Below are 24,192 nucleotides of genomic sequence, written 5' to 3'. Positions count from 1 at the left end.
TGCGCTACTTCAAGGGCGTCCCGAAGAGCATCGGCCCGCCGCGTCGCTTCCTCCAGCTTGGCCCTCAAGGCAGAAGTCCTACCTTCAGCCTCGGCCCGGATCAACCCCAGTCTCTCCTCGGACTCGCGCTCGAGGTCCAAGCGCGCCATCGCCACCCGACGTCCGACCTCCTCCAGGACACGGGCTTCCCGTGCAGCGACATCATCCTCCGCCTGCGTCACCAAGCGCTCCCTCGTCTCCAGACGCTCGTACTCGCGGGTACGTTCGGCGGCTTCCAGCGTCAGCGCCTCCTCACGCTTCTGGAGCTCTGCTGGGTCGCCAGAGGCCACCTTCATCGACGCGAGGGCTGCCTTGCGCAGCTCCACTTGCTCCTCCAGTGAGTGGCACCAGGCCAGGAGCTCCCGAGCCCGCTCCTCCGCCGCCTCTCGCCGCCGGTCAGCTTCCCAGGCCTCCTCAGCAGCCCAAGATCGGGCCTCCCGAGAGGCCACCAGCGACGCCTTGGCCTCTTCGTCGTCAAGATCGCGCTGATGGCGCGCAAGGGCGATGGCGCCCTCCAGCTCGTGCTCTCTGCAGCCAGGCGCAGGCCCTCGGCCTCGAGGCGCGCGTCTTCATCAGCAAGCTCCTCACCAAGCAGGCTCACCGCGTCAGCCGCCCTTCGAAGGAATCCTTGGCGAAGAGCGCGACGCTCCCGGGCGCGCTCGAGCACGTCTTCCACACCATCATCTGCCCCAAGCAAGCGCCGGGGGCCATGGATCAACACTCCCCCTCCGGGCAGGGGGCTGGGGGCTGGCACCCTCGCGACGACCGGGAACGCCATGCCAGAAGCCCGGCCTGGAGCCAGCCCGTCCCCAGATGTAGAGCGCAGGGAGCGCCTCAGCCAGTCGCAGTCCACAACCAGGCGAGAAGCCCACGGCAGGCTGGCTATGCCACGAGAAGGCCCGCGAAGGAGGATCGCGAGGTGCGCAGGGCCTCGATGCGCCTCGGGACGGTTCGCCTCTCCGATCGCCCTCACCACAAGGGCTCTGCTGCTCGGAGCGCTTGAGAACGGTAGAGGAGGCGAAGCCAAGGGGGACGACACCTCAGCCATCTCCGCGAGCTCGACTGGAAGCGGCCTGCGGAGCAAGGATCGGTAAAAGCAACAGAAGGATCGAGAGCTAGAAAGAAGAAGGCTTACTCATCACTGGCGAAGTACTTCCTACGCTTCAGCAGGCGACAAGGGTAATTGTCGCTCAGGGCCTCCCTTCTCTTCCGGAGGGCCTCAAAGTCCATGCGGAAGCGGCCCAAGAGTTGAGCGCAGGGATCAACCTGCGACCAGGACGAAGCGTCAAGGCGATCCGCGTCGGGGGCGCCTGCCTGATGCGCACTGCCAGTCGCCTCGCCAAGAGAAGCGGCTAGAGCCTCAGGGGCCTCAGCCGCAGGCGCTGAGGGCAGCTGCTTGCCGCCCTCAACCTCAGCGGCATGGGCCCCAAGAGCTGCTCCCTCATGAGCATCGCCCGGCGCTGTCACCTCACCGGGAGCCCCCTCGGCCTCTGGCGCCTCACGCCTCCCTGCTCCGCCACCCGAGGAAGAGTCGCCTTGGCCGACTGGAAGGGCAGTCACCATCACTGGGTTCTCGCGAGGCCCCCGGAGGCCGGCGAGGCGCGGCCCCCACTCATCAAAGATAGGCATCTGATTCACAAAATCGCCCCTGTTCCGGCAGAGGTACAGCAAGGCCCCTCCCTGTTGGATGCTGCCATGGTTGGGATCCCCAGTCAGGATCATGAGCACTGTCCTCAGCACTTCAGGCGTCAGGTCCTCTTCCTCGAGCCTCATACGATCATCACGCCCGCTGAAGGCCCACATCCGGCGGGAGTGGCATTGGAGAGGAGCAATGCGGCGAAGCAGGAACTCCTTCACCACCTTGGGCGCTGTCACGCCAAGCGACCTCAAGAACGCGAAGCGGTGCCAGACGAAGACGAGCCGGGGGCTCTCAAGCGTCTCCTGGCCCCAGCCTGAATTGGGGACAGCAGGCGAAGTTGGCTCCGATAGCAGGGGGCTGGGCACCCCTGCATCCACATACAGCCACCGCTCACGGAACCCAGCCGTGGGCAGAGGGAGCCTGAAGTCAATCCCTGAGGCCGCTGTCTCAGACGCGGCAACGAAGCTCATGCACGCCCAGCATTGGGTAGGGTCGACAAGGCGCAGAGAGAAGAAGTGGCGCAGCAAGGCAACCGAAGGAAGGATGCCCATCATTGCCTCGCAAACAAAGGCGAAGACCGAAAGGAGGGCGATGGATTCAGGACCCAGAAGCATCATGTGGATCTGATAGTGGGAAAGCATGACATTGAAGAAATCAGAAAAGGGGGGAACCAGATCCGCCCACAGGGCGTCGGCAAAATACTGGACCTCGGTGACTATCCTGTCGATGGAGAAGTGGGACGCGGGCCAGGCCGTTGTCCTCCCGCATTCGTTGAAGATAGTGGCCAGAGCCGAGCTGACCTTGCCCAAGCCCTCGGCGGGGGCCGCCAACGGCGGCGAGCAAGGCGGAGGCATGGGTTTCTTCCCTCTTCCCTTCTTCGTCGGAGCCATGGCGATGGGAAGGGGGGGAAGGTTCGAGATTGGGTTGAAAACAGAAGCTGGAGTTCGAGAGGAGGAAGGACAGAGGGCGCTCGAGCAACAGAAAGGGGAGCGGCTGTGTACGACTACGAGTCCGCCTAGCATGGCGCAAAATAAGGGGGCGTGGGGGAACAGTGCCGCCCACGTCCAATCAACCGCCACGCGGCGCCCAAGGCCGCAGGCTGTTAGGGCTCGCGGCGCTTCACTCTTGCCCTTTCGCCTCCCTGCATGGCCAAGTCCGGGCGCGCCTTGGGCCCGGGGGCTACTGTCAGCGTTCTGGGAACGGGGGTCCCCAGACTTGCCTGCCTGCGGCGTGGCTCAAAGGGGGGCCCAGCACGGCCCATCTTCATCAACACAGACCCAAGACCCTCGCGAGGGGCCAAGCCTCGCGGGGCGAACGACACGGAACTTCCTCAAGCACGGCCTCATCAGGATGGCTCGCGAGGAGGCGGAGAGATCAAGGTGGGGTACCTCACGAGGTGCCCGTGACGCAAGCCATGACGACCAAAGGCGCCAGGCGGGCGCCAGCCGCGCAGTGTCCTCCTTTCCTCTTTGGTGCAAAGGGAGCAAGCGCAGGCGAGAGCATCAAGCAAAGGCACCCGTTTCGGTGCAACGAGACCAAGACCAGTCCAACGGCAGGGAGGAAGTCATTGTGGAGCCCAAGCCAGCGTCACCACCAGATCCTTTGGCAGGCGAGGACCAACTTTAGTCAGGATAAGTGTATCAGATGTTCCCCTTCAAAATGGCCAATTGTTGGCGCCCTTCCTGCTCAATATTTGGGAAGAGGCCCAGGGCCTTTGCCTATAAATAGGACTAGCCACCCCCAGGGTAGAGGGGCAATCAAGAAGGGAGAATCTAGAAGCCAAGAGAGAAACTAGCTAGGATCGGATCGAGTAGCATCACAAGAGAGAGAGAGAAGGGCGACTGAACTCCTCTTAGCAGTTCATCCCCCCAGCCAAGAACAGACCCTCGCGAGGCTGTTCTTCCTTGTATTGCTCATCATCATCAGCCCAAGAGGCAATCCACCACACCACACACTGGAGTACGGTATTACACCACAACGGTGGCCCGAACCAGTATAAACCCTGTGTCTCTTGTGCTGTTCTTTCCATAGCTTAGATATCAGCGAGGCGGAGGGGTGCAGGTAGGTAGAAGGCGAAATCTCCGTGCGCACCCCAGTGTTCGAACCTCAAGGGTCTACCAGAACCCGAAATCCGACAGACCGCGAGCTACCGCCCCGCGGCACGTCCGCTTCTACGGCCCGCCCATAATGCATGCATCGACGATAATGTGGGCGTCCGCCATGGCCAGAGTACCACCAATGGCATTGATGCTAGGCCCCACGACCTCAACCACACATGGAGGTAGCTTTTGTTGCTACCTCAATCGACATGATCCTCTTTATTAGGCCCTTGGATCGGCGGTAAATAGTAGCTGGAAATTACGTTGAGTCCGTGAAGGACACAAACATCATGATCGGCCGAGCAGTTGCCTTCCCAGCTTTGGAGCAAGGAGGAACACGGTCTCTGGCACAACACCGAACAACTAAGCAGATCGGGTGCAGGAGCGTCGACAATGGTGATCTCGACGAGCTCTATCATCATCAGGTTTGTCAAGGACAGATTCAATACTAACTCAAGTACGCTGTACTTGGTCCCGAGACCGGCCAATGGAACTTGCCGTGGCACAGCATGACCGTGAGACGGGACACAGAACTGATTCGCCCAAACATTGCCTCACAAGGCCGCCACCAAGGAGCCGCCCAGATTGTACTCGTTCTTGGCCTCGGCGAGCGCAACAAAGACTATGCATCAGAAGATTCAGTAATCACACAAGATGAAGCAATAGCAAAAGTCACGGTTTGCATCAGAAGTTCAGAACCCCCTCGTGAATTCATCATGGCTGAAGTAGTGCAAAAAAGGCCTTGGACCCTCAACTGAACCGTGCACCTCTGAAAATTGCTTCCGCATCTCAACCAGCGCTACACCGAATTTATTTACACCATCACGCCCCTGTTCTCAACATTTGCACTGCGCCACTGCCTGCACAGGCACCCTGTTCGCTCGTTACGGAACCGCAATCTGCCGAGGAGCAAGTCGACTACCACATCCACATGGCCGTCCACGTAAGCTATACAAGTCAGAACACCGACGAGAAGTCCGACGACGACGAGGACGACGAGCCCGACTCTGGAGGCGGCGGTGCCGGCGATTGGTGGAGCTTCTTGAAGTAGTCCCCCACGTCGAAGCCCTCACCGTCGACTGCATTGTCCTCCGCTGGCAGCGGGATGTAGGGCGGGTGGGTCACATCTGCGAGCATCCCCCACGCCATCCCGGCGAAGAACGGCTGCACCCGGATCTTGTCAGTGCCGCCGGCGTACCCGAGCCGCCTCGCGGGATCCTGCTGCAGCAGCTGCGAGATGAGGTCGGTCAGCTCCGGCATCCGGCGCTAGGTGTCGCCCGGGAACTCGACCTCCATGTGCAGCACGTTCCAGAACGTCTCCTTGCAGTTCTTGCCCTTGAACAGTGTGCGGCCGAACGCCATCTTGTAGACGAGCACGCCCACGGGTCTTCCTACCGCGTGCGGCGGTCGCCGTCGGGCTTGGTCGGACTTCGATGAGAACAACCACCATGAACGCACGTCTTGCGGCATCGCCTCCCATCGTGAGTTTATGTAGGCGTCAGGAAGGCTAATAGATGTCGGGTCGGTCTCGTATTTTTCTGAGTTTCTTGCTGGGTTTTTTTTTCTCGAGGAAAGGACGGGAGACATGTCCTGCATGGAAGATATATAGGTTGCACTATCGATGGATATCAAATTGGTTGTATAGGACATCCCCAAATTATTAGTACCACCTCGTTTATAAAGAAATTTTATCTATACAAATCGCAAAAGCGTATTTATGACATGAGAAGAAAGCGTATTGTGACGGTGAACCCAGAGACTCAATCCGTGCTTTATTATTAGGGAGAGATTATGGAAAATAAAGATGCTAAACCAAGAATTATTAGATGGGTTCTCTTGCTACAAGAATTTGATTTGCATATTATTGATAGAAAGGGAGCTGAGAACCCTGTTGCAGACAACTTGTCTAGGTTAGAAAATGTTCTTGATGACCCACTACCTATAGATGATAGCTTTCCTGATGAACAATTAGCTATCATAAATGCTTCTCGTACTGCTCCATGGTATGCTGATTATGCTACTTACATTGTTGCTAAATTTATACCACCTAGTTTCACATACCATCAAAAGAAAAAGTTTTTCTATGATTTAAGACATTACTTCTGGGATGACCCACACCTTTATAAAGAAGGAGTAGATGGTGTTATTAGACGTTGTGTACCTGAGCATGAACAGGAACAGATCCTACGCAGGTGTCACTCCGAGGCTTATGGAGGACACCACGCTGGATATAGAACACCACACAAGGTATTGCAATCTAGTTTTTATTGGCCTACTCTTTTCAAGGATGCCCGTAAGTTTGTCTTGTCTTGTGATGAATGTCAAAGAATTGGTAATATAGTAGACGTCAAGAAATGCCTATGAACTATTCACTAGTTATTGAACCATTTGATGTTTGGGGCTTTGATTATATGGGATTGTTTCCTTCCTCTAATGGGTATACACATATTTTAGTTGCTGTTGATTACGTTACTAAGTGGGTAGAAGCTATTCCAACTAGTAATGCTGATCATAACACCTCTATTAAGATGCTTAAAGAAATTATTTTTCCGAGGTTTGGAGTCCCTAGATATTTAATGACTGATGGTGGTTCACATTTTATTCATGGTGCCTTTCGTAAAATGCTTGCTAAGTATGATGTTAATCATAGAATTGCATCTCCATACCACCCACAGTCTAGTGGTAAAGTAGAACTGAGTAATAGAGAGCTTAAATTAATTTTTCAAAAACGGTTAATATATCTAGAAAGAATTGGTCCAAGAAACTTGATGGTGCATTATGGGCCTATAGAACTACATATAAAAATCGTATGGGTATGTCTCCGTATAAAATAGTTTATCAAAAAGCATGTCACTTACCTCTCGAACTAGAACATAAGGCATATTGGGCCATTAAAGAGCTCAATTATGATTTCAAACTTGCCGGTGAGAAGAGACTATTTGACATTAGCTCACTTGATGAGTGGAAAACCCAGGCCTATGAGAACGCCAAACTGTTTAAAGAAAAAGTTAAAATATGGCATGACAAAAGGATACAAAAGCGTGAGTTTAATGTAGGTGATTATGTTCTGTTATACAACTCTCGTTTAAGATTTTTGCAGGGAAACTCCTCTCTAAATGGGAAGGTCCTTACGTTATCAAGGAGGTTTATTGTTCCGGTGCCATAAAAATCAACAACTTCAAAGGCACAAATCCGAGGGTGGTGAATGGTCAAAGAATTAAACATTATATCTCAGGTAATCCCACTAATGTTGAAACCAATGTTATTAACACCGTAACCCCGGTGGAGCACATAAGGGACACTTCCCAGAACGTTTCAGACTCCGAAAAGGAATAGGTATGTGGTACAGTAAGTAAATCGACTCCCAAATAGTTCTAATGGAAATTTTTCTCCATTTTGGAATATTTAAGAAAATAGGAAAATAAGAAGTAGTCCAGAAAGGACATGAGGCGTCCACGAGGGTGGAGGGCATGCCCCCTACCTGGTGGGCACCTCGTGTGGCCTCTGGACTCCAATTTCTTGCATGATACTTCTTTTGGTCAGTAAAAATTCATTAGATGATCTCCCAAAGGTTTTGACCACCGTACCAAGCAACTATCTCCTGTTTTTGTTTTGAGCTGTTTTCTGCCAGAGTTTTCAAGGCCAGGCATCATGTCGTCCCCCTCCTCCAATGACGCGGGCGACGATGCTTGGCTAATGAAGATAGAGATGAAGAGAGAAGAACTTGGCGAGATAAACAAGGGTGATAGGATCAAGAAGGCCACAGAGGATCAAGCTCCTGCAGCAGAAGAAGAAGACATCCTTCAACCTTACTATAACCATCTTACCCCTACTAAAATAGAAGCATTCAAGATGATTGAAATAGTTCGGGTGCAAAACAAGTATCTCACTCGTGAAAATATTTTGTTGCAAGAATACATCACCGCACTCCAGGGCATTATTCGCAAATTGGAGAATCTCCTACACTCGATGTGTGACACGGCTTCATCAACAACTTCATCATCAACAACTTCATCATCAACAACTCCTATCACAAGTGGCAATATAAAGTGACGTTCCTTTGCATTAAGATTTTGTGCAGCCAACCATAAAAGCACATGACAACCTATGCTTTCCTCTGCGAAGGGCCTATCTTTTATTTTTGTCTTATACTTTATACAAGAGTCATGGTGATCTTCACCTTTCCTTTTTACACTTTATCCTTTGGCAAGCACTATGTGTTGGAAAGATCCTGATATATAGCTAATTGGATGTGGCTTTTCATAAAGCATTATTGTTGACATTACCCTTGAGGTAAAGGGTTGGGAGGCAAAACCATAAGCCCCTCTCTTTCTTTGTGTCCAATTAAAACTTCGTACCCATAAGTATTGCGTGAGTGTTAGCAATTATGAAAGACTAAATGATAGTTGAAAAGCTCTTATATTGACTCTGTTGGAGATATAACTACTGAGTATAACCCGTCCAGGAGGGGCTGGGTTATACCTGTAATGAGTTATTCGTATTGAAGCCCATGAAGACAAGGAGTATGTCGCTTTAATATAAGAGTTCTAAAAGCCCAGGGCCCAAAGGTGGATTAGGGCCTGTAGACATAAACCTCCATAAGGTGTGTAACTTGTGTTGTAAGATAGGAAGGAGTAGAAACCGAGCCGGACACGTTTATGAGCCGGCCGGGATTCTGTAAACCGCCGGGCGTCAACCTGTGTATATAGAGGGACGACCCGGCGGCGGTTCAAGGACAAAAAACAACAACTCCCTGGTCATCGAAACCCTAGCAATCCCATCATAACTGGAGTAGTCTTTACCTTCACTGCAAGGGGCCGAACCAGTCTAAATCCTTGCGTCCTTTATCCGCTTTAACCCCTTTAAGCTAACTACGTTGCGATGTCTCCACGACTAAGTCCTCACACCAGGACATCTGTCGTGACAATCCCGCGACAGTTGGCGCCCACCGTGGGGCTATCACACGTTGGTTTCAAGTTGTTAGAGGACAGCTTCGAAGGGCTCAAGGGATACTGTCGGTGTCAAAATTAGCGGATCTCGGGTAGGGGGTCCCGAACTGTGCGTCTAAGGCGGATGGTAACAGGAGGCGGGGGACATGATGTTTACCCAGGTTCGGGCCCTCTTGATGGAGGTAATACCCTACGTCCTGCTTGATTGATCATGATGAAATGAGTATTTCAAAAGTTGATCTACCACGAGATCGTAGAGGCTAAACCCTAGAAGCTAGCCTATGGTATGATTGTATGTTGTCCTACGGACTAAACCCTCCGGTTTATATAGACACCGGAGGGGGCTAGGGTTACACAGAGTTGGTTACAAGGGAGAAGATCTACATATCCGTATTGCCAAGCTTGCCTTCCACGCCAAGGAGAGTCCCATCCGGACACAGGACGAAGTCTTCAATCTTGTATCTTCATAGTCCAACAGTCCGGCCAAAGGATATAGTCCGGCTGTCCGGAGACCCCCTAATCCAGGACTCCCTCAGTAGCCCCTGAACCAGGCTTCAATGACGATGAGTCCGGTGCGCAGATTTGTCTTCAGCATTGCAAGGCGGGTTCTTCCTCCGAATACTCCATGGAAGATTTTGAACACAAGGATAGTGTCCGGCTCTGCAAAACAAGTTCCACATACCACCGTAGAGACAATAATATTTCCACAAATCTAATCTTCTGACACGTTTTGCAACATGACATCATGCCATGGCCCGGTCATTATTCGAACCGTTTTTCTCAACCAACACTGCACATATTGCGAGGCGGTTTTCTTGACACGTCTTGTCGAAGCAGAGATCATGTCCCCTTATCACGGGATTCTCATCAATACGGGTATGGGTAACCCAACCGTGCCATCAACTACGGTGTTCGGGTCTATAAGATGATGCTTAATACGGCCACGTGTGTTTTTGGTGTTCCGGCAGGCAAGCTGTTGGGTTTTCTAGTGTCTAACAGCGGTATTGAAGCTAATCCGGAAAAGATCAAAGCTATTACGTCTCTGGCTAAACCGGCGTGTATCAACGATGTTCAACGTCTAGCGGGCCGTATTGTAGCATTGAGCCGGTTTATCAACCATTTGGGAGAGAAAGCAATCCCTCTATATCAGATGATGAAAAAGACAGATAATTTTGTCTGGAGTGATGCTGCTAATGCGGTGTTTGAGGACTTGAAAAAGCAGTTAGCTGAGCCACCTATCCTTGCTGCTCCGGCCGATAAAGAGGTGCTGTTGTTATATGTGGCTGCTAATGCCCGGGCTGTTAGTGTGGCCATTGTGGTGGAGCGCAAGGAAGCTGGGAAGGAGTATCCGGTTCAACGGCCGGTTTATTATATCAGTGAGGTACTTATTGAGTCTATGCAGAGGTACCCACATTGGCAGAAGCTGGTGTATGGAGTTTTTATGGCAAGCCGTAAGCTCAAGCAGTATTTTCAAGGTCATCCCATCATGATGGTCAGTTCTACCCCTTTGGGAGATATAATCCAGAATAGGGAGACAACTGGCTGAGTTGCCAAGTGGGCTATTGAGCTTGCACCTCATGGGTTAAAATATGTGCCTCGTACAGCAATCAAGTCCCAAGCGCTGGTGGATTTTATCAATGACTGGACAGAGTTACCGGCACCGGAAGAAAAGTCGGATCATACTTATTGGACTATTCATTTTGATGGGTCCAGGCAATTGGGGGGCTCGGGGGCTGGAGTCGTGTTAACTTCCCCACGAGGTGATAAGTTTTGATGTTCTCCGTTTAAATTCCCTTGCACTAACAATGCAGCTGAATATGAGGCTTTACTCCATGGTGTTGGAATGGCTAAGGAGATGAATCGAAGCCAGGTTAAGTGCTTTGGTGACTCAGACCTGGTGGCTCAGCAAGTATCTGGTACTTGGGATTCCAAGGACCCACTCATGGGAGCATATCGTCGAGAAGTAGATATTGTTGCAGGTCACTTCAACGGTTATCAGGTTGACCATGTGGACCAACGAAAGAATGAAGCGACGGACGCTTTAAGCCGTTTGGGTTCCCAACGTAAACCGGTTCCACCCAATGTTTTTCTGGATGTTTTGCATAACCCGTCGGTCAAGCTACCTACAGAGGAGGATTTGGCTATTCCTGACCCGGGGGCTCAGTTAGTGGTAGCTCTTTATGTTACGGTCCCATATTTGGCGTATATGAACCGGGGCGAATTACCGGAGGATGAAACTTTGGCCAGGCAGATAATCCGGCGATCCAAGTCAATGACCATTATCAATGGGGAATTGCATCATTGCAGTGTAACAGGGGCATTTCAGCATTGCGTGTCCCCTAAAGAAGGCTGTGAAATTTTGCGTGAGATCCACGAAGGAGATTGTGGTCACCACGCCGGTTCAAAGTCCTTAGTAGCTAAAGCTTTTCATCACGGCTTCTATTGGTTGACGGCTCATGCTGATGTTGAAGACTTGGTCAAAAGGTGAGATGGTTGTCAGAAGTTTTCACACCAAGCTCATGTTCTGGCTCAAGAATTGAGGATGATTCCAATCACTTGGCCGTTTGCAACTTGGGGGATGGATATGGTTGGGCCCTTTAAGAGGTCCAAGGATAAGAAGACCCACCTTTTGGTGGCGGTTGATAAGTTCACTAAGTGGGTGGAGGCAGAGCCAGTCAGTAAGTGTGATGCAGCCACGGCGGTTCAATTCATCAAGAAGGTGATTTTCCAGTTTGGTTTTCCACATAGCATCATAACTGATAATGGAACCAATCTATCCAAGGGTGCTATGGAAGAATTTTGTCAACGTGAGCACATCCGACTTGACGTGTCATCAGTGGCTCACCCCCAATCTAATGGTCAAGCAGAGAGAGCCAAGCAAAAGATCCTAAGAGGCATCAAGCCCCGGCTTATGGTTCCATTAAAGCTGACGCCGGGTTGTTGGGTGGAGGAGTTACCTTCTGTATTATGGAGCATCAATACTACACCCAACAGATCTACGGCTTATACACCTTTCTTCATGGTTTACGGAGCAGAGGCGGTCCTCCCTAGTGACATCCGTCATGACTCGCCCCGTGTGGCGGCTTATGTTGAAGCTGACAATGAGAAGGCACGTCAGGAAGCACTTGACCTGTTAGATGAGGAGCGTGATATTGCAGCGGCGTGTTTGGAGATTTATCAGCAAGATCTGCATCGTTATCATAGTCATCGGGTTAAAACCAGAACATTTCAAGAAGGGGATCTGGTGCTCCGGCTCATCCAGGATCAGACTGATATGCACAAGTTATCCCCGCTTTGGGAAGGACCTTTCGTGGTCAGCAAGAATCTGCACAATGGGTCATACTACCTTATCGATGTATGAGAGCACAAAGACTCACATAAATCGAAGGAGACCCACCGCCCGTGGAATATAACTCATCTTCGGCCTTACTACACCTGAGCCATAGGCTCCTCTTATGTACATATTATTGACAATGTATATATTATGATGATCAATATAATAAACCGGCATCCCTGCTAAAGCGGGGCCTCTGCTGTTATTCCTTGAAAGGTTTTTGGTTACATGGGGGCTTCTGTTTATAAAGTGGAGTTCTAATTACCCATTGATCCGGCTCATAATCCACACATAAAAAACACTTGGGGGCTTGCCACCCAAGGTCAAAAGGAGCCAAAGAGAGTCTGTTGCAAAGCAGAACTCAAACATAGGCACCCATTGAGAACAACTCAAAATATTACTAGGGGGCTCTTTGCTTCTACAAGAACCAAGAGTCTATAACCTTGTAATAGGCTATAAAAGCCAGGCTTGTAAGCCAGGTGTATTCACCTAAAACCCCGGGTTATCCTACCTTTTTTAAGTAAGGCACTCCGTCCAGGTAATCCTGGTAGACCCGTCGAACGTTTGACAAGTCTATCTTATAAAGACGCTGAACTTGTCATAGTTAAAATGACGATTGGTTGATGTGAGGTCCATCTTATAAAGGCTTTGTCAAATGGTTTAACTCAGTGGACTGGCAGCCCATGAAAAGCCTCGCCCTTTTTATATATTTTCTTCTAAAATCTCTCTTTTTGATATTTATTTTGATGAGTTTTATATTAAACCAGCGTTTATTGACCCGGCCTAGCTATTGACTATAAGTCGGCTGAACAAATTGAGAATATTGCTGGTATCTATTGACCCGGCTTCGCTATCGATTATAAGTCGTCAGTATACAATCAGGTATAAACCGGTGTTGATTGACCCGGTCTGGCTTTGACTACAAGTCGCCAGTGTGATATACGAATAAACCGGTGTTTATTAAAACCCGGTCCGGCTTTACTGTAAACCGGCAAAACGGGGAGGAGTTATCAATATTAAAGATTTGGGTTATCACCCTTACTACAGAAAGTTGGTTAGCCAACGATGTGATTCAATATCACAGGTATGATATATTTCATATTTGATTGTCATTCAATATAGCCTGGTTATAAACTCGGATTATATGTGGGGTATTATGACCCGTCCGGCGATAAACCGCCAGGACACTTTTTCAACATGTTATATGCAGAAACAGGGCAAATAAAGCTGCTAAGGATCATAAGCAGACATAACATAAATCATGTTGGATTAACAATATCATGCAAAGTGAATATGCACGATGGCATAGCAGACCAAGTGTTTAAACTAGCCTATTACAAGGCGTTTTGATGCCCAAAAGGATAATTGCAGTATGCAGAAGATTAAACCAGCCTCTGGATCATGACTCTTCGCCAGGCTGGCTTGACGGTTGTGGATCATCCTGCACCGGTTCACCCTCCTCCTCTCTACCCGACGGATGGAAATCAATGGTGGTCCAGTCGATTCCAGTTAGGGCCTTGAATAGAGCTTCGTCACTTATAAGGGTGGAGGGGTCAACATCAGGAGCGTAGGTATGCTTACGAATTGGTGGGATAAGATTCTCCACATCATGAGTTGGCGTAGCAAGTCGTTTGTTGTCAGCATCATAAACCGGCTGATAGTGATAAAGATATGTTTCTTCGGCGAATTTGCTCGCTAATGGGTGCATTTCCTTTGTCAAAGCTCGAAGGTCGTCATTATTAAACTCTGACCCGTCTTCCTTTATGCTCGGATAGCCGCGTCCTATGTCAGCCGAGTCAAGATCTAGTATCCAGGCTTTAGCCCGGATTAGCGCAGTCAGAGCACCTGCCCTTGCAGCTGATCTTTTCAACTCGTCCAATCGGGCAGGTAGCATTGACAGCTTTTCTAATGTTTCTTTGATCAGGTTTCGGGGCGGTTTGTTATGAGCGGCAGTGCAAATAATCCGCTGTGTGCCGGTATATAACTGCTCTATAAGAGTATAAGCAGCCTTCAGCTTCTTCTGCATATCAGAGCCCAGATGGGTAATGCGAGATCCTGCATCATTGAACATATTGATAACTAGCAGTTTATGGGATAATACATGTTGAATCTTATCGTAAGGGTACTTACCAAACATAGCAGTGGTCATGGCATTGATTTGCCGCTACAAACCAGTCAGTTCTTCTGCTACCGGTTTAAGAGTTGTTTCAGGATCCTCCGCCCGCTTTAGAAGAGATGCTTTTTCAGCGTCCCATCCTGCCCGTTCGCCTTTAAAGCTTTCTTTCAGTTCCTCCATGGCTGTTAAAGCGCTAGTCAATTCTTCTTTAGCCTTGGAAGTTTATGCTTGCTGGGACTTAATGTTTTCCTGAAGGTTGGTGATTTGGGATTCTTTTTGGCTTAGATCAGCCTGCAAGAGACAGTTAATGAGTTAGTAGTGCATATTTAAAGTCCCAAGCATATAACAGGTTATACACTTGGCACTTGGGGGCTAATGCATATGGCTTTTATCAACTTACATTTTAAGTCCCAAGCACATAACATGTTATACACTTGGCACTTGGGGGCTAACGTATATTTGCTCAAGTTAAAAGTTATGGATTTTTCTTCCTCAATCGGTTTACAAAGATGGTTCTCAAGAATTTTGGAAGCTTCATGACAGACAGGTACTAATTCATCCTAAAGGTGTAAACCGCCCCCCTAGGGACTACACAAGCAAAAATTGCAAGATTCATACTTGAACGTCCCGATTCATCATGAAATGATAAACCGGCCCTTGGGGGCTATGCAGGTAATGTTGAAGTATTACAAAGTCCCTGTTCATGTTGATATCATAAACCGACCCTTGGGGGCTACTGGAGTTGATATTAGAGACTGAGCAAGAGACAATTATGAAGAGTTAACAGTGTTTACCTCATATCGCTCCTTCATCAGGCCTACAAAACCGGCTTCATAGTTGCGGCTGGTATATAGGCGGTTCAAGAAGCCGAAATGAATCTCTTGGGCATTGACGTGGGCATAGCTGGATAAATATGTTTTCCACTTGCCCTTATCCATAGCAGAAAATTCTTCCTTGGCACTATGCTTTGATAAAGCAATAGGATTGCCAGGGGTGGTTTGGCCAACACCGGTAATCATGATATTGTCTGTGTTATCTTCAGCAGTCTTGGCTGGGCTTGGCGGTTTATCAGCCGTTTTCACTGGGCTCGGCGGTTCAGCAGCCTGACTCATTGGATCTGTCTCCACCGGTTCAACAAAAGTATCCTGAACTTGAGGCATTGAATCATCTAAGATAGCATCAGCATTTGGATCCAGTGGTTCAGGGGTGTCGTGGAATTGTCACGGCAGATGTCCTGGTGAAAGGACTTAGTCGTGGAGTGATACATCTCCAACGTATCTATAATTTTTGATTGTTCCATGCTATATTATATCCTGTTTTGGACATTATTATACACTTTTATATTATTTTTGGGACTAACCTATTAACCTGAGGCCCAGCCCAGAATTGTTGTTTTTGCCTATTTTAGGGTTTCGCAGAAAAAATATATCAAACGGAGTCCAAACGGAATGAAACCTTCGGGAACGTAATTTTCGGAACGAACATGATCCAAAGGACTTGGACCCTACGTCAAGCAATGAACCAGGAAGGCACGAGGTAGGGGACGCACCTACCCTCCCCAGGCGCGCCCTCCACCCTCGTGGGGCCCACGTTGCTCCACCGACGTACTCCTTCCTCCTATATATACCTACGTACCCCCTGAGGGAGTCCTGGATTAGGGGGTCTCCGGACAGCCAGACTATATCCTTTGGCCGGACTGTTGGACTATGAAGATATGAGATTGAAGACTTCGTCCCGTGTCCGGATGGGACTCTACTTGGCGTGGAAGGCAAGCTAGGCAATACGGATATGTATATCTCCTCCTCTGTAACCGACCTTGTGTAACCCTAGCCCCCTCCGGTGTCTATATAAACCGGAGGGTTTTAGTCCATAGGACAACATACAATCATACCATAGGCTAGCTTCTAGGGTTTAGCCTCTTTGATCTTGTGGTAGATCAACTCTTGTAATACTCATATCATCAAGAACAATCAAGCAGGACGTAGGGTATTACCTCCATCAAGAGGGCCCGAACCTGGGTAAACATCGTGTCCCCTGCCTCCTATTACCATCCTCCTTAGACGCATAGTTCGGGACCCCCTACCCGAGATCCGCCAGTTTTGACACCGACTTTTGTGCTTTCATTGAGAGTTCCACTGTGTCGCCACCATAAGGCTTGATGGCTCCTTCGATCATCGCTAGCGATGCGGTCCAGGGTGAGGCTTCTCTCCCCGGATAGATCTTCGTATTCGGCGGCTTCGCACTGCGGGCCAATTTGCTTGGCCATCTGGAGCAGATCAAAAGCTACGCCCCTGGCCATCAGGTCAGACTTGGAAACTTGAACTACACGGCCGACATCTGCGGAGACTTGATCTTCGACAGATTCGAGCCCATGCCGGACGCGTCGCACAGTCGCGATGAGCAAGACGTAACTCTGCCGTCGGACAATGTTCGGGAGATCGCATCCGCAGCCACTCTGGCCATTAATCCGGAGCAAATCGCGCCATCCGAGAGCGGGGGGATAGACCCTGCCATGGAGGCCGCACTCTCAATGGCGATAGAGCCAGATACTGACTTCACCCCTTTCGAGAGCCGCGTCGCCGCACCACTGGATTTATCCCCGGCCACAGACTCCGATCCGCCTACATCCGTGCCTGTCGAATCCGACGGGGCGCCGATCATGGAGTTCACCTCCGTGGATATCTTTCAGCACTCACCTTTCGGAGATGTGCTAAATTCATTAAGGTCTCTCTCCCTGTCAGGAGAACCTTGGCCGAACTATGTTCGGCTAGAATGGGATGCGGACGACGAAGAAATTCGCTGCCCACCCACCACCCACTTAGTAGCCACTGTCGACGACTTAACCGACATGGTCGACTTCGACTCCGAAGACATCGATGGTATGGAGGACGATGCAAGAGACGAACAGGAACCACCGCCCACAGGGCGCTGGACCGCCACTCCATCACATGACGTATACATGGTGGATACACCCAAAGAGGGCAATGGCAAAGAGACAGCGGAGGATGACCCCTCCAAGAAGCAACCCAAGCGCCGACGTCAGTGGCGCCGCTCTAAGTCCCGCCATAGCAAAAACAGCGATAACATCGCAAGAGGAAATAACAGTCCAGTCGACTCTAGAAGAAACAACGACTGCACCACCACGGCGGCAGAGCACGATCAAGATGCAAACTACAAACATAGTACGGATCCGACGTCCGACCACGACAACGCCAAGGATAAGCCACATCAAACCCCGTCTGGGGAAGAAAACAGTCCGGACGAAGATGCACACATCATCCCGGAAACACACTTGGAGCGAGAAAACCTCTGCAGAAGGCTTATTGCCACAGCGAGGAGCCTGAAGAAACAGAAGCAAAGGCTCAAGTTCGCACAAGATACGCTCAACAGCAAGTGGAACAAAGTAACAAAGTATGGTGGATGTTACCATAAAAATAGCTAACCAAAGCGCAAGCTATTACTGGAATTCGACGATGAGGCCTTAAAGCCGATACAACCGAAGAGTGATACGGCCAACCGGCCGGATCAACCACCTTGTGAAAGCGATAGAGAGGCTAACAAAGTCGTGCATAAGTCAACACAGGATCTATGTGAGAACTTGCGTCAAAAATCTGGCGCGACTAGATCTATCTATGGATCTAGGAAGCACACTACGGTACAAAACCAACACCGAATACTACAACCGTCCGAACACCATGGCGCATCCCAATACAGGGGTGCCGCACACCCCTTATGTTTCACTGATGAGGTGCTGGATCACGAATTCCAGAGGGATTCAAACTAGTGAACATAGAGTCGTACGACGGAACCACATACCCTGGAGTCTGGATAGAGAACTTCATCCTCCATATTCATATGGCTCGTGGAGACGATATCCATGCCATTAAATACTTGCCCTCAAGCTTAAAGGGCCATCTCGGCACTGGCTGAAAAGCCTCCCCGAACACTCAATTGGAAGTTGGGAGGAGCTCGAAGATGCTTTTCGGGCCAATTTTCAAGGGATTTATGTCCGACCTCTGGATGCAGACGATTTAAGTCATATAATCCAACAGTCCATAGAGTCCGCCCGAAAGCTTTGGAACAGGTTCCTCACCAAGAAGAACCAAATCGTCGACTGTCCGGATGCCGAAGCCTTAGCAGCATTTAAACACAGCGTCCGAGATGAATGGCTCGCCAGACACCTCGGTCAAGAAAAACCGAGAACAATGGCAGCCCTAACAAGACTCATGACCCGCTTTTGTGCGGGCGAGGACAGCTGGTTGGCCCGTAGCAGCACTAGCGACCCAAGCACATCCGAAGTCAGGGATGGCAATGGTAAACCACGACGCAACAAAAACAAGTGTCGAATTAAAGAAGGTAGCCTAGATAACACGGCGGTAAACGCCGGATTCAGGGGCTCCCGACCAGGTCAGCGGAAAAAGCCTTTCAAAGGCAGTAGAGAAGGACACCCTGGCCCAAACAAAATTCTTGACAAACTCTGTCAGATTCATGGCACCCCAGACAAGCCTGCAAATCATACCCACAGAGAATGTTGGGTCTTCAAGCAGGCCGGTAAGCTAAACGCCGAACACAAAGGGGAAGAGACACCAAGTGAAGATGAGGATGAGCCTCGCCAGCAAAGCACCGGAGGACAAAAAAAGTTCCCACCAGAGGTTAAAACAGTAAACGTGATCCATGTGAGAAAGAGGAGAAGCAAGCATGCACTCCGAGGCACACGCGCCATATGAAAGTGCGTTATATCGACTAGAGGGGGTGAATAGGCGATTTTTATGAATTCTTCACTGAGGAATTTGTCGGTGAGGAAATTCCTTAGTGAAGAACTACTAGCAGTAGAATAAGTACTCAAAAGTAAACATAACAGAATACAAGCATAGTCATCATGATGAAATGAAGACAGGCACAGAGTACAGGAAGCGTAATCACAGGATAACACAGGATAAGACAAACAGACTGAAGAAATTGAACTGAGGAAATTGAGAAAGTCTTCAGTCAAAGTCTTCAAACACAGATATGAATAAGCACACAACACAGTTATGAGGAAATGAAAGAGTTGAGGAAATAGAACCAGTAAGCTTGGTGAAGACAATGATTTGGTAGACTAGTTCCAACTGCTGTCTCAGTTGTACGTCTGGTTGGAGCGGCTGAGTATTTAAACTCGAGGACACACAGTCCCGGACACCCAGTCCTGAACACGCAGCTCAGGACACCCAGTCCTCATTGTATTCTCCTTGAACTAAGGTCACACAGACCTCGTCCAATCACTCGTGGTAAGTCTTCAGGCGACTTCCAAACCTTCACAAACTTGGTCATTCGGCGATCCACAATTCCTCTTGGATGCTCTAGACCATGACGCCTAACCGTCTGGAAGAAGCACAGTCTTCAAAGGTAACAAGCGTCAGATCCACACAGGATCAATCTCTTCAGTGATGCTCAATCACTTGGGGTTTGTAGGTGTTTGGGTTTTGGGTTTTTGGTTTTTCCTCACTTGATGATTTTCGCTCAAAGTCCTCAGAGGATGGTTGCTCTCAAATGAAAAGTGTCAGTTTCTCTCGGAGCAGCCAACCAGCTAGTGGTTGTAGGGGGCGGCTATTTATAGCCTAGGGAGCAGCCCGACATGATAAGACATAAATGCCCTTCAATGATATGACCATTAGGTGGATAGATATTTTGGAACAGCTGGCGCATAGCACAGCAACGGTCAGAATTTTGAGTAGCAAAATCCTCAGGGCTATCATGTTCCTCACTATGTAGGCAATCCGCACTGGTGAATTCCTAACTCCTCAGTCAGGACAAATTCCTCAGAGACCACAAGAACTTCATCTCTGTCACTGAAGAAATTGACTGAATTGTACGAGATTTCCAATGGCTTCACTCGAAGGGATTGGTAGGTGTAGGATTTTGAGTTGAGCATAACATGGAAATTTTTCCTTAGTATTTCCTCGACCCCCTTTAATAGTATGGTGTTTCCTATGACTCAAGAAAGAGAAAAAACAAAACTATGAAAACGAAAGTCTTCAAGCTTCATATTCCTCGCATGAATATCAAGTCTTCACGGACACACCAATTTCTTCACTTTCAAAGTCTTCATGAAAGTCTTCAGAAATATCAAAATCTTCAGTCGAAGATATTTATTTTTAGGGGTCGACTTTTCCTGTAAATATCAAACTCCTCGTAGACTTATAGACCTGTGTACACTCACAAACGCATTAGTCCCTTAACCTATAAGTCTTCAATACACCAAAATCACCGAGGGGCACTAGATGCACTTACAATCTCCCCCTTTTTGGTGATTGATGACAATATAGGTTAAGTTTTCAACGGGGATAAACATATGAAGTGTAACTACTGATATTGAGGAATTTGATTACAAGATATAGAAGAACTCCCCCTGAAGATGTGCATAGTGAGGAATTTTCTTTTGAAGCAATGCACACTTGAAGAGTTGAATCATGGAGATCTCCCCCTATATCTTGTAATTCATACACGCATTTAACATATAATATGACGAATTTGAAATGCATGATGAAATATGGTGCCTGATGAAATTCAGCATGCGTGCAATAATATTAACGAGGAATAAGCATGCAGAATAGTGCATCAAAAGTATCAGAGCACAGTGCATCAAAAGTATCAGAGCACCATCGGGTTTAAGATTACAACTCGATCCAATAAAGTTTCACAAGAACGAGAGTTGTAACTTAGCAAAAAAAACGCCCATATAGTAGACCCACTTGAAGACTAAGTCATATTTCTCCCCCTTTGTCATCGAATGACCAAAAGGATCGAAAATGAGGACTAATGCCCCTGAAGATAATCATGTTGATGAAGGAGCGCCAGCGTTGTTGGGGTCGTTTGTTGATGTAGGGCCTGCCCCAGTGTCGTCCAAATCTTCATGTTTATCAGTGTCGCGCGATGAAGAATATAAGCTGGCCACCAGAGAAGGAACCTTGACCATCTTGAATTTCTTCGGTGGAGGTGCAGATCAGTCAAAATCTTCTTTGAGACCCATGTTCTTTAGATATTCTTCACCATACAGATGTCACAGGATTGCCCATGTGCGACCGAATACATGATGGAGGTAGTAGTGGTTTTTCTTCACTGCATTGTGTGTGGCAGTCATGTTGTGAAGAAGTGAACCAAACTGACTCTTAACCCATTTGTGATTTCGATCCACCTTCTAGGGAAGACTAAGCAGAAGTTCACGGTCAGTCATCACGCGCGGAGCAGTGGCTTGAGGAGTGGACTTGGGTGCATTGGCAGAGTCATGCGTGGCAGAGTCATCATTGGTGGAATAAGATGCAGCTTTGCGAAACTGACCATCCAATGGACGAATGCCTTCATCTATTACAGCTGGTGCCTTGCCCTTTCCATCAACTGAAGAATATGTCTGCTTGAGGACTTCAATTGGGAGCAAGTAGCTGAGGTGATTCTGGAAATCAGCTTTGTAGTTGAGTGAAGACCTTGTCCTGAGGAATCTCATAATCCAAGGTGCATAAGGCTTCAGCTCAAATGGAGACAGTGCAACATTGGCCATAGTCCTCATGAAGAAATCGTGATAATTGACAGGAATGCCATGAACGATGTTGAATACCAGATTCTTCATGATGCCAACAATTTTCTCATCAGATGAGTCGTGGCCTTTGATGGGACTGATTGTCCTCGTAAGAATACGATAGACAGTTCTGGGCACGTACAACAATTCCTTCACGAGGAATTTGGTTCTTGGTGCGTGACCTGGCTTCAAAGGTTTCATCAGCACCTGCATGTAATGATGTGTGAGCTCAGGTTCACTGTAGATGCAGCGAGCTTCTTCAAGGGGAGGACTGAGTGGTAGAGCACGAAGCAATTCAGAGGCTGGTGCAGTGTAGTGAGTGTTTTCAGACATCCAGTCCAGCACCCATGAATTCACATCTTTAACATCTCCGGTGATGTGCAGCGTTGCATAGAATTGAAGAATCAGTTCTTCATTCCAATCACAGATGTCAGAGCAAAAGTTTAGCAGTCCAGCGTCGTGAAGAACACTGAGGACTGGTGCGAAGCACGGTAGAGATTCCATATCCACGTGAGGAATATGCTCATGGTAGAAGATCTTCTCCTTGTTGAACAGCACTGAGGAATAGATATTGGCTTGACTAGCAGTCCAGAAACGCCTCTTCCTAATGCGAGCAGAGTCATATGGGTTGTAATCTTTGAAGAATACGTGCTCACCGAAGAAATCATCATCCTTGAACTTTTGCTTGCGTGATAATGGATCCTTTGGCTTCGGCAGAGGAGTGTCAGTGAGTTGCATCACGACCTCAGGAATCTCAACCGCAGGTTCTTCAGGCTGAGGAATTTCTGGTTCCTCCTCAGTGGCAGTCTGCATTGTTGGTTGTTCAGCAGCAGCAGTTTCTTCAGCGCTAGTGGCTGGAATTTCCTCATGGACAGATGCAGTGGGATGAGTTTCTTCAGAGCCCATGTGAACAGTTTGTGTGGGGGACTGAGGAATTTGCTGTAGAGGGGTGAACATTGGAGAGTTTGGATGCTGACTTTCCCAGAATTCATCACTGATTACGGGTGTGGAGCAGCCAATGTCCACATCTTCATCTTCCATTTCTTCAACGCCAGCCTCTTCAGCTGTGAACTGAGGCATAGGCGAGGAGATGATAGGTGTTGAAGGGATCATATCCACTTCAATTTCTTCATCCAACGGTTCAGACGAAGCAGCAGAAGGAGTTTCTTCATCAGATCCGCTGGGGATCACATATTCTTCATCAAAAGGAACAAGGTCCTTTGATGGCCTGGTTGAGATGGGAACAACATCAATCGGATTTGCAAATGAACTTGTCATAGGCTTCATTTTCTTCGGAGCTAAAGAATCTGAAGCAACTCATGCTTTCCTTTTCTTCACTGCAGCACGCTCTGTAGCCTTGGTCTTCTTCACATCTGATGCAGATGGAAGGATTGGAGTTGAAGTTGGTGCAGGAGCAGCCGAGGAATCTGGTTGATTTTCTTCAGGCACAACGGATGCAGTTGCCCTGAGTTCTTCAGTTTCTTCAGGCACACCACTAGTGGGTGCCCTGGCAATTTCTTCAGCGGCTGGGATGCAGTCATCAGCCCTGGAACTCACATTATCTTCAGCAGCCTGATTATCATCAGCGGTGCTGGCATTTTCTTCAGTAGGCTGAGTAGATGCTTCAGCCTGAGGAATTTCCTGTTGCATTGGGGCTGCAACATTAGAAGTGAAGTTATCCGCAAGTTTCACAAAACGAACCTTGGCTCCAAGACAATCAGCGCGATATGCGTCAAAGTCATCACCGAGTTTCTTAATCTCAGTCTGAATAGTGACAAGTTCTTCAGTTGTCATAGAGATAACGTTTTTCTTCAGATAGCGCTCTTTCTTGTACTGCACTTTCTTGATCTGCCTGGCCTTCTCAAATTTCCACTTTTCTTCTTGAATGAAGTGGGTCAGCATGTGACTCTGGCCAGGAGTCAGCTTGAAGTCAGGCAAGGGAGTGTTGGGGTCCTTGTGCCAATCATCAATGTAGTCGAGGATCAGCTTGGGATCCAAAAGCAGTGGCACCTCTGATCCTTTGGATCTAGCGGCCCTGACTTGCCTGTCTCTGATGATTTCTGCAAGTTCATCATCATCAGCTTCGTCTTCATCAGACGGCATTTGGAAAGCGACTTGCTTCTTTTAAGGACTTAGGCGAGGACCACGTCCAGCAGTGGCCTTTGTCTTCAGCAGTGAGGGGCCAGCTGAGGAACTTGGTGCAGCTGAGGAACTAGCTGAGACACCTGAGGCAATGGAGATGCCGACAGTCCTTTGGCACGAGGCGAGATGCACAGGTGCTGAGGATTTAGTCGGAATAGCTGAAGGCTTTGGTGGAGGAGCTGGGGACTTTGGAGGAACAGGAGCAGCATGAGGAATTTGCCGTGAGGGCTTTGAGGATTCTGGCCGTGAGGGCATTGTTGAGGAACTTGGCCTTTAGGGCATTGTTGGTGAAGCACTTGGCTTGTGCGCAGGCTTCTTTAAC

General features: G+C 48.9%; 1 pseudogene; it reads right to left on the bottom strand.

Moving 5' to 3' along the window:
- Nucleotides 1-4,734: 4,734 nt before the first annotated feature.
- On the bottom strand, nt 4,735-5,139 carry LOC125518629 (annotated as a pseudogene).
- Nucleotides 5,140-24,192: the final 19,053 nt, after the last annotated feature.

Source organism: Triticum urartu, chromosome 7 (genome assembly GCF_003073215.2).
Source record: "Triticum urartu cultivar G1812 chromosome 7, Tu2.1, whole genome shotgun sequence".
Classification (NCBI taxonomy): domain Eukaryota; kingdom Viridiplantae; phylum Streptophyta; class Magnoliopsida; order Poales; family Poaceae; genus Triticum; species Triticum urartu.
The sequence above is the reverse complement of the archived record's forward strand: the minus strand, read 5'-3'. Positions and strand labels throughout refer to the sequence as shown.